Source organism: Galeopterus variegatus, unplaced genomic scaffold (genome assembly GCF_000696425.1).
Source record: "Galeopterus variegatus unplaced genomic scaffold, G_variegatus-3.0.2 Scaffold1403, whole genome shotgun sequence".
Taxonomy (NCBI): Eukaryota; Metazoa; Chordata; class Mammalia; order Dermoptera; family Cynocephalidae; genus Galeopterus; species Galeopterus variegatus.
Window position 1 is genome coordinate 200029 of NW_007727514.1, and position 13091 is coordinate 213119.

Here is a 13091-nt window from a genome sequence, read left to right on the forward strand (position 1 = left end):
TACAGGACATGGTCTGACAACCTTCCCAATGCAAGGTGAAAAGCAGCCAATGCTTTCCTTTTTCCTACCAGTGGAGTCCACGGAGTTGTGGTAGAATGTGCTTATCTCAAGACAGAAGCAGAGACAGGGTATAAATTTTAGAACCATAAGAGATTTTCAGTTTGTTTTGCTGTGATTTGTGTCTTTCTCTTCAAAATGAAGAGTTCTATTGTTTCTGATTATAAAAGCAATACTTTCTTGTTATTTTATTAACAATCAGATAATACAGGAAACTATAAAAAAGAAAGTAAAAGTCATCTATAATCCTACCATGCAGAGGTGCTACTCTTAATGTCTTAGTGTTTATCCTTTCAAATTTTTTTTCTATGCATACACACAGATACAGAAATGTTTCTGTTTTTTCCTTTTAAGAAACAGATCAACTATAAACTCTAGAGCAACCACAAAAACAATTTTTAAGGGAAGCATAATTATTATGCTAAAAGAGGAGATAAAATGGAATTATATAAAAAGTTCACTTATGGGCCGGCCTGGTGGCACACTGCTACAGTGCGCCGCTTGGGAAGCGTGGTGGCGCTCCCGCCGAGGGTTCAGATCCCATATACAGACCGGCCGCTCACTGGCTGAGCGAGGTGCGGGCGCAACACCGAGGGTTGCGATCCCGTTGCCGTCCCGGTCCGGTACGGGCGCAACACTGAGGGTTGCGATCCGTTGCCGGTCACAAAAAAAGACAAAAGGAAAAATAAATAAATAAATAAATAAATAAATAAAAAGTTCACTTACAACTACAGAAGGGGAAATAAAAATAAGGGGGAAAAAAAAGAAACAGAGCAAATACAATGAACAGAAAACAGTTACAAACATGTTAGATATTAATCCAACTATACCAGCGATCACTTTAAATATGAATGATCTAAATGCACCAAAGACAGATTGACAGAGTGGATTAAAAAAATTAGACCCAAACATATGTTATCAATAACAAACTCACTTTAAATATAAACACTAAGGTTAAAAATAATGGGATTGAGAAAGAAACAGAGATCACAAGCTGTTTACTGCTTTGAGATCTCCCTTTCTACTTTTCCTTGAAAGACAAAGGCAGAAAAAAATTTAGTCTACTGAGAAATTCCATAAAGTTCTCAATGAATACAGTCCAACATTTCAAAATGTTGACCTATTTTACACCATCTAGAGAATACAGAATCATACATTATTTGACACAAATTAGTGATAGATGAATAATGAGTGCTTATATTTCTCCCTCATCTTGCCGGTATCCCACAAATGAAAATCTGCCAACCATAACAGAATTGACTTCCTTTCTTTAAAACAGCCTCATACCTTGTTACTGGAAATAGAGAAATATTAATAAATGTCCTTATCCATACCTGAGAATATATATAAAATTATTGGCAGATTCTTTTTTCAGTGCAGTTCAGTGTTTAATATGAGCTGCTAAACTTTCCTTTCTAGCACAGCATGAAATAATTTGACCTAGTGAGTTTAATTTCAAGTTTAGATGCTACATAGATGCAGAAAGTCAGTTAGTTTTTCTCTATTCTTCCCAAATTTAATGCCCAAGAAGGATATTTTCCATTGCTTCACTGTCTATCTAGCATGTCCAAACTGATCAAATACATCTTGGAAGTGGACTCTCCTGGACATACAAGATAGTCAACATTTAGGCTAAGACAATTTCAAAAATGCCAAAGGTATGTTTCTGAATTGTCCGTATACATCCAAATGCCTCATGCAAAAATAACTAGTATTAGACTTAATTTTTCTGAGGTCAGAAAAATGACTGAAAATTTCCCATTGTGTGATGATGCTGAAATCTTTGATCTCTACTGCTCTGGGTTCACAGTAAGGCTACTTAGTTTATTTTGAGAAAGCAAATCCTTCCTGTTGTTTCTCAGGAAACAGAAGAACACATTTATAGACTACGTTTTAAGTTCAAGTTTAAATGATTTTAATTTTCTAACTATGTTCACTTTGAAGACTATTTAATTATGTGGGGAAATTAAAACTTTCAGAAAGAAACTAGAGCACTGAGGTAGAGAGAGAATGTATTCTCAGACTAGGCTAAAAGGGTAAATTTTAAAAAAATGTCTCACAAAAACTATTACACCCTGTTTTTTCCTGTGAAGAATTTTCCAAGCATTAAGTTGTGTAATAGCTTAAAGGGGGGGAAAAAAAGGAATGCCCAGGTTTCTCTTAAATCTCTAAGAGCACAGAGAAAGACTAGAGGCATAATTTTAAAAAGAGTGCCCTATCACCTGCTTAGGCTTGTTAAATTATTACAATAATCTCTGGAGCCACTTACCTTGCCTAGATTTACCTTTTAATGCTAGTCATACCTCTAGGGCTTTAAGATGTTACCCCTGTTTGTAAAAGGAGGCACAGAGTGTCATTAAATGTCTTTGAAGAGTAAACCTTCCAAGAGAAAAACATACCCAACTCAGAAGAGTGATAAAATGCTTCAAACTCTTTCTGATTTTTCTATGGGCAAAGAAAAGGTGCAGTGAAGGAGGTAGAAAGGAGAAAGGATTCTTAAGATGCTGTAAATTCTTAGCCTTCTCCAACTGTTTAATTCTACAATGCCATACTTTTAACTAAGAGGGAGAAATGAGCCCAGTGAAAAGAAATGCAATCAGAGAAGAAGAAAAACAACAGAAAGATTAACGCAAGGACTACCATTTCCCTTATGAAATGGCCAAATCCTCTGCTGCCAGTGATTTCTCAGGGAACTGTGGCGCACAGCAGGCAGGGCATGTAGCAAATCCAGCCTACCTGCCTCATGCACAACTCCCCTCCCAGCATCAAGCTCCTCTCCTTCCCCTTTTCTGACTTTGCTACCACACACGGCCACAACAGTAGACACTTGGAGACAGTTATATTTCAGCTATCCCGGTCTCATGTTATCAACTCTCCAAAGGCACTGGCATTAATTGTTGCTATCAGAAGAACCCATAAATGATAAATAACAGGAATGTAGTTACTCTTATTCTCTTATCCACTCATTTTTGACTGATGGTGTACAAGTCTCACACAAGTTCTGAGAGCTATAGCAGACTTGAGAGGAAGTTAAGTATACTTCCTTCACTGAAAGATGGGGAAACTGAGACCCAGAGAGACTAGGTGACTTCCCTATTAGGTGACTCAAGTTCCTTAACAGTCAATCTACTGCTCCTTCTATCCTTCTTTTCCTCCCTTAATCTTCCTTAAATCATTATCTAAACAACGTTTCAGGCAAGGACTGTGTGTTCTATTTTAAAAGGTCATTCATGTTATTAATGTTACTCTATCAACCATCAGCACCTAACCTTCACTGACAAACCCTCAATGCTGCACGACTATTACTCATCCTAAATCAGTGGGCTCCTTTTTCTAAGGTAACTGTTACTAACTGACAGCTGTGTGCTCAAGGCCCCTCAGCCTCAGCAGATTTCTCCCTTCCTTTACTGCGAATACCCAAGCCATCAGGAATGAACTTTCTCAGCTTCCTTCCCTTCTACGTGCACATTCATCACAGTCACATCTATCTCTTTCCCCTCCTCTCCTGTCCCAATGGAATGAATACCCCAATTCCCTCTCTGGCAACCCCTTTGAGCATGCTTGTGCTCCAGAACTTGGCCCCCGACCTTCCCTAGAACCTCGCTCTATTAGTTATTCCCTCTTCCACCTTTAGTCACTTTCTCTTCACTATTCTCAACCAAACTATAAGCTCCAGTCACCATCACACACACAAAAAATGCCTTCACAGACAAAAGTGTGCCTTTCCTCCACCCCCCACCCCCCATGCCCCCTTTTCGCAATGCCTACTGTTTCCTCACCCGTCACAGTCCAGCTTCAGATTTTAGGACTCTTCTGACTACCAACTGAATACTTAATTGCCAAATCCAATGTCTTATATTCAATACTTAATTGCCAAATCCAATATCTTATACTCTGACAGATCTGACGGCTTTTCTCTGTTTACTCCCTGGGTGGACTGGCTGGTCATCTCAGTTGGTTAGAGCATGGGGCTGATAATACCAAGGTCTAGGGTTCAATTCCTGTACCAGCCAGCCACCAAAAGCAAAACAAAACCTACCTTTGTGACTTGACAAGTTGCTCACCTGAGCTTTAGATATCTTGTCTGTAAAAGACAATAACAATAATTATTTCTGGGAGGATTGTTGTGAGGATTATATGACAGATTATATAGAAACAAAACCAAAACACCTGGTGCTCAATATCATTATCATTTTTTGCTTCTAGATTTTCCTGATTCTATCTCCTTTTGTCTGCTCAGTCTTTGATTTGTTGGCCATCCCTGCAACTACATTAATGGCTCCAAGATCAATTCCAGTTACTCCCCAATGTCTCCAGCTCTGCCTTCTCTTCTGGGGCCTAGACCTCTCCAGATCAGAAAAATGTCCCACAGACACCACAACCTCACTTCAAATTGAACTCACTACTCTCTCCAAGCTTGTTCCTATGATGTTTTCCATACTCACTAATGACACCTTCAGACAGTGAATTTCCCAACCAGAAAAATTGACAGTCATCTTTCTTTTTCCTTCCTCTTACTCCCTTCCCACTTTCCATCTAATCAGTAATTAATTCTTTCTTCTACTTGTTTCACCAATCCCTTCCTTCTTTTCCTTTCTCTCCATCATCACCTTAGTTCAGGTCCTCATTATCTCTGCCTGGATTACTGTAACAGCCACTGGACTTCTCCCTGCTTCCTTTTCACATATCTCAAGACAGTGATTTGAGCATTTATTTTACCTTTTTTTTTTCCTTTTTGTCTTTTTTCGTGACCGGCAAAGGGATCGCAACCCTCAGTGTAGCGCCGCGCTCAACCAGTGAGCGGACCGGTCTCTATATGGGATCCGAACCCTCGGCGGGAGCGCCGCCGCGCTCCCAAGCGCCGCACTCTACCGAGTGCGCCACTGGGCCGGCCCTATTTTACCTTTGATGATCTACAATGCTGTCAAGATAAAGCCCACAATTCCAGAAATGGCATGCATGGCCCTAGACATGGCCCTAGATGTAGGCTGGACCAGGAATACGAACTGAGAGACACCCCCAGCCCCTTCTCCCCTCTGCGTACCATCTCTCTGCTTCAATCACTCATACTCATGCTCTTCACACATTGAGCTCTTTGGGACACTGAACTTAGGTTGTTTCCTCTGTCTGGGCTTTTCTCCTGCTCAGCCTGGTAAATAATCTTATCCCTCTGATACACAGCACCAAAGTCACCTCCTTCAGCAATTCTTTCCTCACAAACAAGAATAAACCACTACCACTCCCTCCTTTGTGCCCCACTCTCTATTAATATTTATCACAATGTATGGCTCTAAAGTACTTTAAATTCTAAGTTCCAGTTAATGGTTTATGTGTCTATCTTCTGATTGTATCCTCAGAAATTAACACAATGACTGGCGCACAGGAGGTAGGAGGAAGACAGGGAGGGAACTAATATTTAATAATTTGGAGCTCAGCAAATGTCTGTTGAATGGATGAACTGGGTTAGCTGTCAATTACATTAGAATAATTGAATAAGAGAGGAGGCTGGTAGGACAGGTGGATCTGACAGCTGGTGAGGGGGACACAGAGTAATCTGAATCAGAAATGGAAAACATCCGTACTAATAAAGTCCTCTAATGAGTATGTAAGTTCAGTTAGGTCACTAGCTGGGGCCATTATAAGCAAACTCAGGTGAATACATAATAAATCCTGTTTAAAGCACAATAGGAGAACATTTCCAATAGCCCACAGACATCAATCTTACCCATCTAAGCATGTTTCAGACTTCAGAACATTCTATGTTATAATTTTATCAGCCTTTGTGCAAGCTTAGTAAATATTGGTAGTTAACTAAAAAGACAGCAACTCTCTCCTATATCCATAAAGCACTTGAAGAACTACAAAAAAAAAAAGAAAAGAAAAAACATACAGCCTATCACCAATATAATCCTAGAACTGTTGGCCAACGGTGACATCTTTGGCCTAGGTTAACTCTGTCATGCAGTATCCATTTTAAGACCATAATTTGTCCCACATAATGATTTCAAATTCATTTAAAATAAAAAGGCATGTTAAGCACAACATGGTTTTATCACATTTTATAAACTAAGGGAAAAGTATATTATACTCTGTGCAGGCATGCAAATGCCCTCTTATCAAATAGAGAGACCTAGCATTCCATGTGACATAAATTGGAGACAGGAAGAGGAATAAACCCAGTGAACTGAGAACAGACTGGCGTGAAGTGAACTTGGAGAAAGCCAAAGCAGAAACTGGTGAAGTTTTCCCGATAATAAAGAGACATCTATAATTAACAGGCTTTCAAGAGTATTCACCCATGTACTATGGCATCACACCTCATAAAACATTCATTCAAAAGCCATACCAGGAATGCACATCATAGTTCCATGAGCACATACAGAGCACTGAAGAGAAGCCTTTGAAGTGAGACACCACTGCCCTATATAGATGACCAGGTATGAAAGGGGGTCATAACTGCTAGCAAAAGAAAAAGAAAGAACACAGACAAAGATGAAATGTTAGGAATGTTAAATTATGTTATCAAATAAGCAAATTAAAGAATGTTCCCAGATTAAGTAGACACATTTCTAGAAAAAACATTTATAGTTGTGAAGAGTTAATGCATGCAAATAAGAGCAAGAGATCTGCCTAAAATAATCTTAAACATTTTTGAATATTTAAATTTACATTTGTATATCAATCATACTAATAAGATCAAGTTATATAAATGTACACATAACAATTAAAACAGTGTATCAAAGGCCCAGGAAAACACAAATAAGTCATTTGAACAAAATAGAGATCTCAGAAACAGACCTCTATATATGTGCACTTATATGCTGGAGATAACACCAAAAATCTGCAGAGAAAAAGTGCATTATTTGATAAACAGTGTTGCGGAAATTGGCTCACAATATGACCAGTTTTTTGGGTTTTTTTTTGTCCTTTTTGAGACCGGCCGCACCGCGCTCAGCCAGTGAGCGCTGTGAGCGCACCAGTCATCCCCATATAGGATCCGAACCCGCGGCGGGAGCACCGCTGTGCTCCCAGCGCCGCACTCTCCCCAAGTGCGCCACAGGCTCGGCCCTATGACCAGTTTTTTTAAAAATAAAAATCAGATTAATACTTCATCTCTCAAATTACAAATAATTTAAAAACCCAAGTGATAAAAGCAAACCTATAAAGCTAATAAAAGGAAATGAGGAAAGATGATATTGTGAGCCCAGAATAGGACAGGATTTCTTATGTGACTCAAAATGTACAGACCATAATAATATTAAAAATTGGTGGGTTCAACTACATTAAAATTAAAGATTTTTAATGCTGTTTTGTTGTTGTTACTGAAAGGCACCACAAAGTTATCAGAGAAGCGACATACAAGAAGAAAGTATTTCACAATACCTAAAGACAATGAGGGGATTAATTTCTAGAATATACGAGGAGCTCCACAAAAACTCTTTCAAGGCATTTCTTGCAAGAAAAAGGCAAGAGACCCAATAGAAAAAAAGGGGGGAGGGTAGACAGGAGGGAAGGAGGCTAAACATATAAAAAGACAATTCATAGAAAAGGGAAACTGAGGGGGCCGGCCCGGTGGCGCACTGTGCTAGTGCGCCACTTGGGAAGCGCGGAGGCACTCCCGCCGAGGGTTCGGATCCCACATACAGACCGGTTCCCGCTCACTGGCTGAGCGAGGCGCGGGAGCAACACCGAGGGGACACGGAAAAAGACAAAAAAAAAAAAAAAAAGAAAAGGGAAACTGAGTAAACGAAGAGATGCCCAACCTCACTAGTAGTCAGAAAAAGGCAAAATTAAACTATTATGTATAATTAAGACCTATCAGGTTGGCAACAATGATGAAATTCGTTGATAAAAAAAAAAAGTTGTTATACAGTACTGGTGGAGATATAAACCTCACAGCAATCTCTGTAGTTTCTAGTAAAATTAGCAGGCGTACATCCTATGATCCAGCAATATTGCTTATGGACAATACTGTCTCAAGAAGCTCTCATGAAGGCCAATAAATTCCATACCCCTAGGCTCCCTAGGAAAAAAATGATTACATACTACATGAAAGCCAAAAATATTTATAAAATGTTGACTCTTTCATGTACCTATCTTTATGGTCTTTATATTCTCTACGGTTTTAAATTAACCTTTGTTAGAAAGGCAGGTAAAACTACACAAACCATGATCAATTCTTTTCATAGGTTAAATTAAGGACAGAGATAGCAGGAGATGCAGTGAGAGAAATGTTGTAGTGTTGGGGATTGCACAAATCTGGATCCAAGTCCAGGCCCTTAGCTTGTCCGTGTGACTTTGATAAGTTATCCTCTCTGTCTGCCTCCGTTTCTTCATATAAAACAAGGATATAACCCACACCGCACAATACCAGGAGGACCAAAGAGAATCCATGCAAAGTATCTGGCAAATACGAGGCATTCGATAAATAGGAAGTGATTTTTTTTTTTTAACAAGGTAAAAGAGCCATATTGTGAGCCAGTTTCCCCAACACTGTTTATCAAATAATGCACGTTTTCTCCACAGATTTTTGGTGTTATCTACAGTATATTCATGCACTAACCCGAGTAGATTCCAGTGCCGTCCTTAATCCATCTTAAATAGAGTACTGTAATCATAACAAGAGGAATGGAAACCAGAGAGACTGACTCAATATGAACTTATATATCAGATTTTCCCACTGCAGAACAGGGATAAATAATATCTCTCCATCCATATACTTACCACACACTGTAAAGGTTCAGATTGGAAAGCCCCTTTGGCTTCTGGGAAAGGAACACAAGGCTGCTAGTGGTGGTGGGTGGCTAGGACAGTCGTGATTCTGCAACTGGTGTCACAGTTCTGACTCTCAAACACAAGGAAGGGATATTCACAGAAGTACTGTAGAGAAAATGCTCTTAGAAGAAATCCAGTTACCCACGACTGAGTAACTGGAAAGATCTCAAAGGTGACCATCAAAAACAACCCAGAAACAAGATCAAATCCAAAGTCAGGACTTTACACATGACCTACTTAATGTACAACAAAGAGGAAACAAATTCCACCTGGGAATCTTTATAACCTGATGGCTAATGTATTATACCTTTTTCATCACCATTTGAGCATTTTCAGCTTGGAGCAGTTGTTTTCCTTTGGCCCTGATTCCCAACCTGTGGACTCTGGAGTACTGGAAGAGGTCTGTAGACTGACTATTTACCTCACACATATATGCAATGTTTTACAAACACAGGAAGATGCTGTGGTCATTATTTGCAATATATATTCTGTTGAGTGATAGTAAATAACTGTGTCACAAAATATTTGCAATCACCAGAGATAAAAAGTAAAACTCTGAACAAGTCCAGATCTTTGAAATCTTTTACTATGAAATAAAAGCTTCCTAATTTTTGTTAAGAGTTAACAACCAATGCTTTACAATTTACAGTTTCTGACTGAAAAGATATTTTTTATTCCATAATACAAATGAAGGAAAAAGAGAGAGGGTTTTGAAAAAATAAAAATCTTAACTTGCACTTATCTCCATTCCTAGTCCTCTTTGGCCATTACCTTTTCCTTGGCATTTAACATCAAAGCTAGCTACCCTTTCATTCTTAGCCTCTCTATTGGAAGAGACACATGGCTAGTTCACAAGCCACTGCGACTCATCAACAGACAGAAATGGCAGTACACTGTGTATTAAGGAAATACACATGTATCATTTCATTCCTCTCTTATAAAAGAAAGACCACTTATTTTCTCTCTCATTTCCCCCTCCCTGACCTTCTCCTCTTCCTCTTGTTGTTTAGACACAATTTTATAGAGGGGAAATTACAGACCACTACAGACACTCCAGTTATTGAAAAGAAGATAAACATTTTATCCAGCATTTTCCAATGAAAATGTACTCTAAATTTTAATTTATATTGTTCTAGTTGCAACATTAAAACCCTAGCCAAAGAGAACTTCAATTTCAAGCACTACAATGATAAAAAATAAACTTATTTCCACCTGAGGAATATTACAGAAATATTTAATATATAATTTAAAGTTATATGAGTTTGCCCACATTTTTCTGTAAAGTGAAATTTTCAGTGGGTTATCCTGAACAGGGCTGAGAGAGTAGGGGATATGTATAGTGGCAGTGGTAGTGGAGTGTGGGGAGAGTCACATACTGTACATAATTTATTAATTAACTTACTTTCTCGGGGCATAAACTGTCCTAGGTGTAAACTAGAGGGTTTTAAAAAAAATTCTAAAAAGTTAAAATGCGCTAATCTGACCCCTCTAAAAGATACTTGCTAAGACATGACAAAAGAGTAAATTAAAATATACAATTAGAATTTTGGTAGCTGCATACAAATCACACTGATGCAAACATAGCAAAATGTATCATTGACACAGAGTAAGTGTAAATTTCTAACATTGAAAAGAAAAACAAAACCAAAAAAAAAAAACCCAAGCTCTGGGCAGAGCCTGAGTGGAAAGGAGTGGGAAAAGATCTGGAGATCCGGTGAGAGTAATTTCGCTTAGCTCTCTTTTGGAATGGCAAGGCACCACCTGAATCAGTATTGCCATCTATTCCTTAGGCAGCAACTTTCCAGAATACAAAAAAGCCAAGGACTATAAATCAAAAGACTCTTGTTCAAGTACCAGCGTTTCTATTTACTAATGCAACCATTGACAAGTCACAGCTTATCAGCCTCAGTTTCCTCTCCCATAAATTAGAGTAAATGAATCCCATTTCACCACACTGTTGAAAGGAACATCAGTTCAGCACGGTTGAAAGGAGTAACAAGACACAGAAAATACACTCTGTAAAGAGAAAACGACAATCTAAAAGCCAGTTATTATTATTCCTGAGTTTAAATTCCAGTAGGGTGTGAGTAGATCCTGTTCCAAAATAAGAGGACAGGCTTGGAAGGTCAAAAAGCCCTTCTACCATATCTTAGAGCAGAGTGACAAATGCTGAAGAAAGTCCTCAAATAAATTAACGAACTGGAGACAAAGAGTATACCTTCGTGTGAAAATAGAGGCAAGACACTATGGTTGCACAGGTCTTTCAAGAATCTCTCTTATTGACTTGTTTTCACCTTTAATCATGTGATACATTTGTCAAGAAGAGAAGCATAAACACAAACACCTGACAGTTAAATTCAAACTTAAGAAGCCCATGCCTATCTACAAAGTAAAGATGAAATTAATTGCTCCGATCTCAGGGTATCTTGGCTACTTACTGCTACTCAATTATATCAATTATTGATATTATCACAATGCTCAAAGCAGCTGCATTTGAAGAGATTAAAGTTCTGAAAGACTACTGGAATAATGGGATCTTATAATTCAAATTACCTCCATACTGCCAATATGGAAAAAAAGGAAGAGGAGGGGGTGGTACAAATTTACCAGTCTATCTGAGTACCAAAGGTTTTCCTCTCAAAATTAATTATGTAGTAAATATATTTTATTATAAAATTTTCAGCATTAGAATGCTATAGTCAGCATCCCAACTCATGAATTTAAATTCTACAACTAACTCTGCCTCCAGAGAAAGCTTGGCTGCCCGATAAGGTGAAATAGGCAAGTGTATGTAACACTGTGATTGTGTACTTTCCCTCTGTGCTGCAGAGAGACCCTTCTCTGGCAGAGTCTCACATTCCTCCCTCTAGTCATTTGCTCACATCCCTTCCTCCAAACTAAAGAGTAAGAAGATGCTGCTGGCTTTAACACTGTTCAGACATTTAATTTGAGGCCATATAATCATCCCATCAAACTGATTCTTCTCAGCCATCCTACTTCCCTTAGTGTCCCTCCACAAGACTGGAGTTTCACCAGGCAGATAAATACAGGCAGTAAAACAAGGCCAGGCTTTCCTTTCACTGGGGGGAGAAGTCAATTTGACTTGGTCTCCAAAGACACGAGCAGCCAGGGAAAAGAAGAAGCAGAAAGTCTGTAGCATAAAGCCAGCCTTTTCTCTAGGATTTTGTTCTCCTAGGAACATCTGAGATGGAGCAAGATATGGATGTGAAATTATAACTTACCTGGTGAAGTTGAGAAAAGTTATTCTCAATTTTACTTTGATGGCAAAGGGAATTTCATAAAGATGCCTGGTACATACTTTTAAAGTATGTTCTCGCTCAGCAAGAGAACCAGGCTAAGAAACCACAGTGGCGTTAACAAGCCAGACACCAGAGTAAACACCTCCGAACTTGCTGCTGTCCCTCATTCCTGGTCCCTACCTTTCCGGTGTGTCTGTATCACTAACTCCTTACTTTGTGATGGCCTGGCTCTCCTGTTTCACCAACTGAAGAGGTGGGATTTCTGAACCTAGACTCATACTCCTGTCCCCCTTACACTTCACCCACAACTCATCCCCCTTCTTCTCCCTCCGTCCCTGTCCCCACACCTCACCCCAGACCAGTGAGTGAGGAACAAAGAGCTGCTGCTTCAGGCAGCAGCAGCAGGAGGAGGAAAGGGTGGAAAGGGCAGCCGGGGACTCCAGGGAGCCCCCGGGCACAAGCAGCCCCAGAGCAGCCCAGCCTGGAAAGCGACCGGAGAGCCCGGGCAGGTCGTGGGTGCGGTGCGCTGCCCGCAGCCTTCCCGCTCGGGTCTGACACCCCGGGCAGCGACAGCGACAGAATGTGGCAGAGCCCCTCGGGTGAGAAAGCGGGGGATAGGGAGGGCAAACCAAGAAAATACAGGCGAGCGAGGCTGCGCGCAGCTCTCCAGCCCGCCGGCCCCGATCCCGCGCACCTGGACCAGGCGGCCACCCTGCTCCCTCAGGGGGCTGTCCGGGGACTCAGCTTCGAGCGGCGCGCGGCGGAGGCTGGAACCGCGGCGACGGAAGGCTTCACTCCTCCATCCTGGGAGCCGGCAGCACGTTACAGACAGCCGTGCACTTCCTGTTTGAAAGCACAGGGGAGAGAAAGAGCGAGGGATCCGAGTGTCGGCGGCGGCGGCGGGAGGGACGGAGGGACGCAGAGCGGCGGCAGCGAGGACCAGGGCGCTGCGCGTGCAGAACGGCCGCTCGCCTCGCCACGGTCGCCACGGTCGCCGCC

General features: G+C 40.5%; 1 protein-coding gene across 1 annotated transcript in view; it reads right to left on the reverse strand.

Annotated features, from left to right (window-relative positions):
- LRRC8D (leucine rich repeat containing 8 family, member D) overlaps window positions 1-13091 on the reverse strand; it is a 105972-nt gene that overhangs the window by 92382 nt on the left and 499 nt on the right. Inside the window, exon 2 of the mRNA XM_008576798.1 lies at window positions 12787-12935. The gene's annotated coding sequence lies outside the window, so the exon portion shown is untranslated. The remainder of the gene's footprint in view (window positions 1-12786; window positions 12936-13091) is intronic.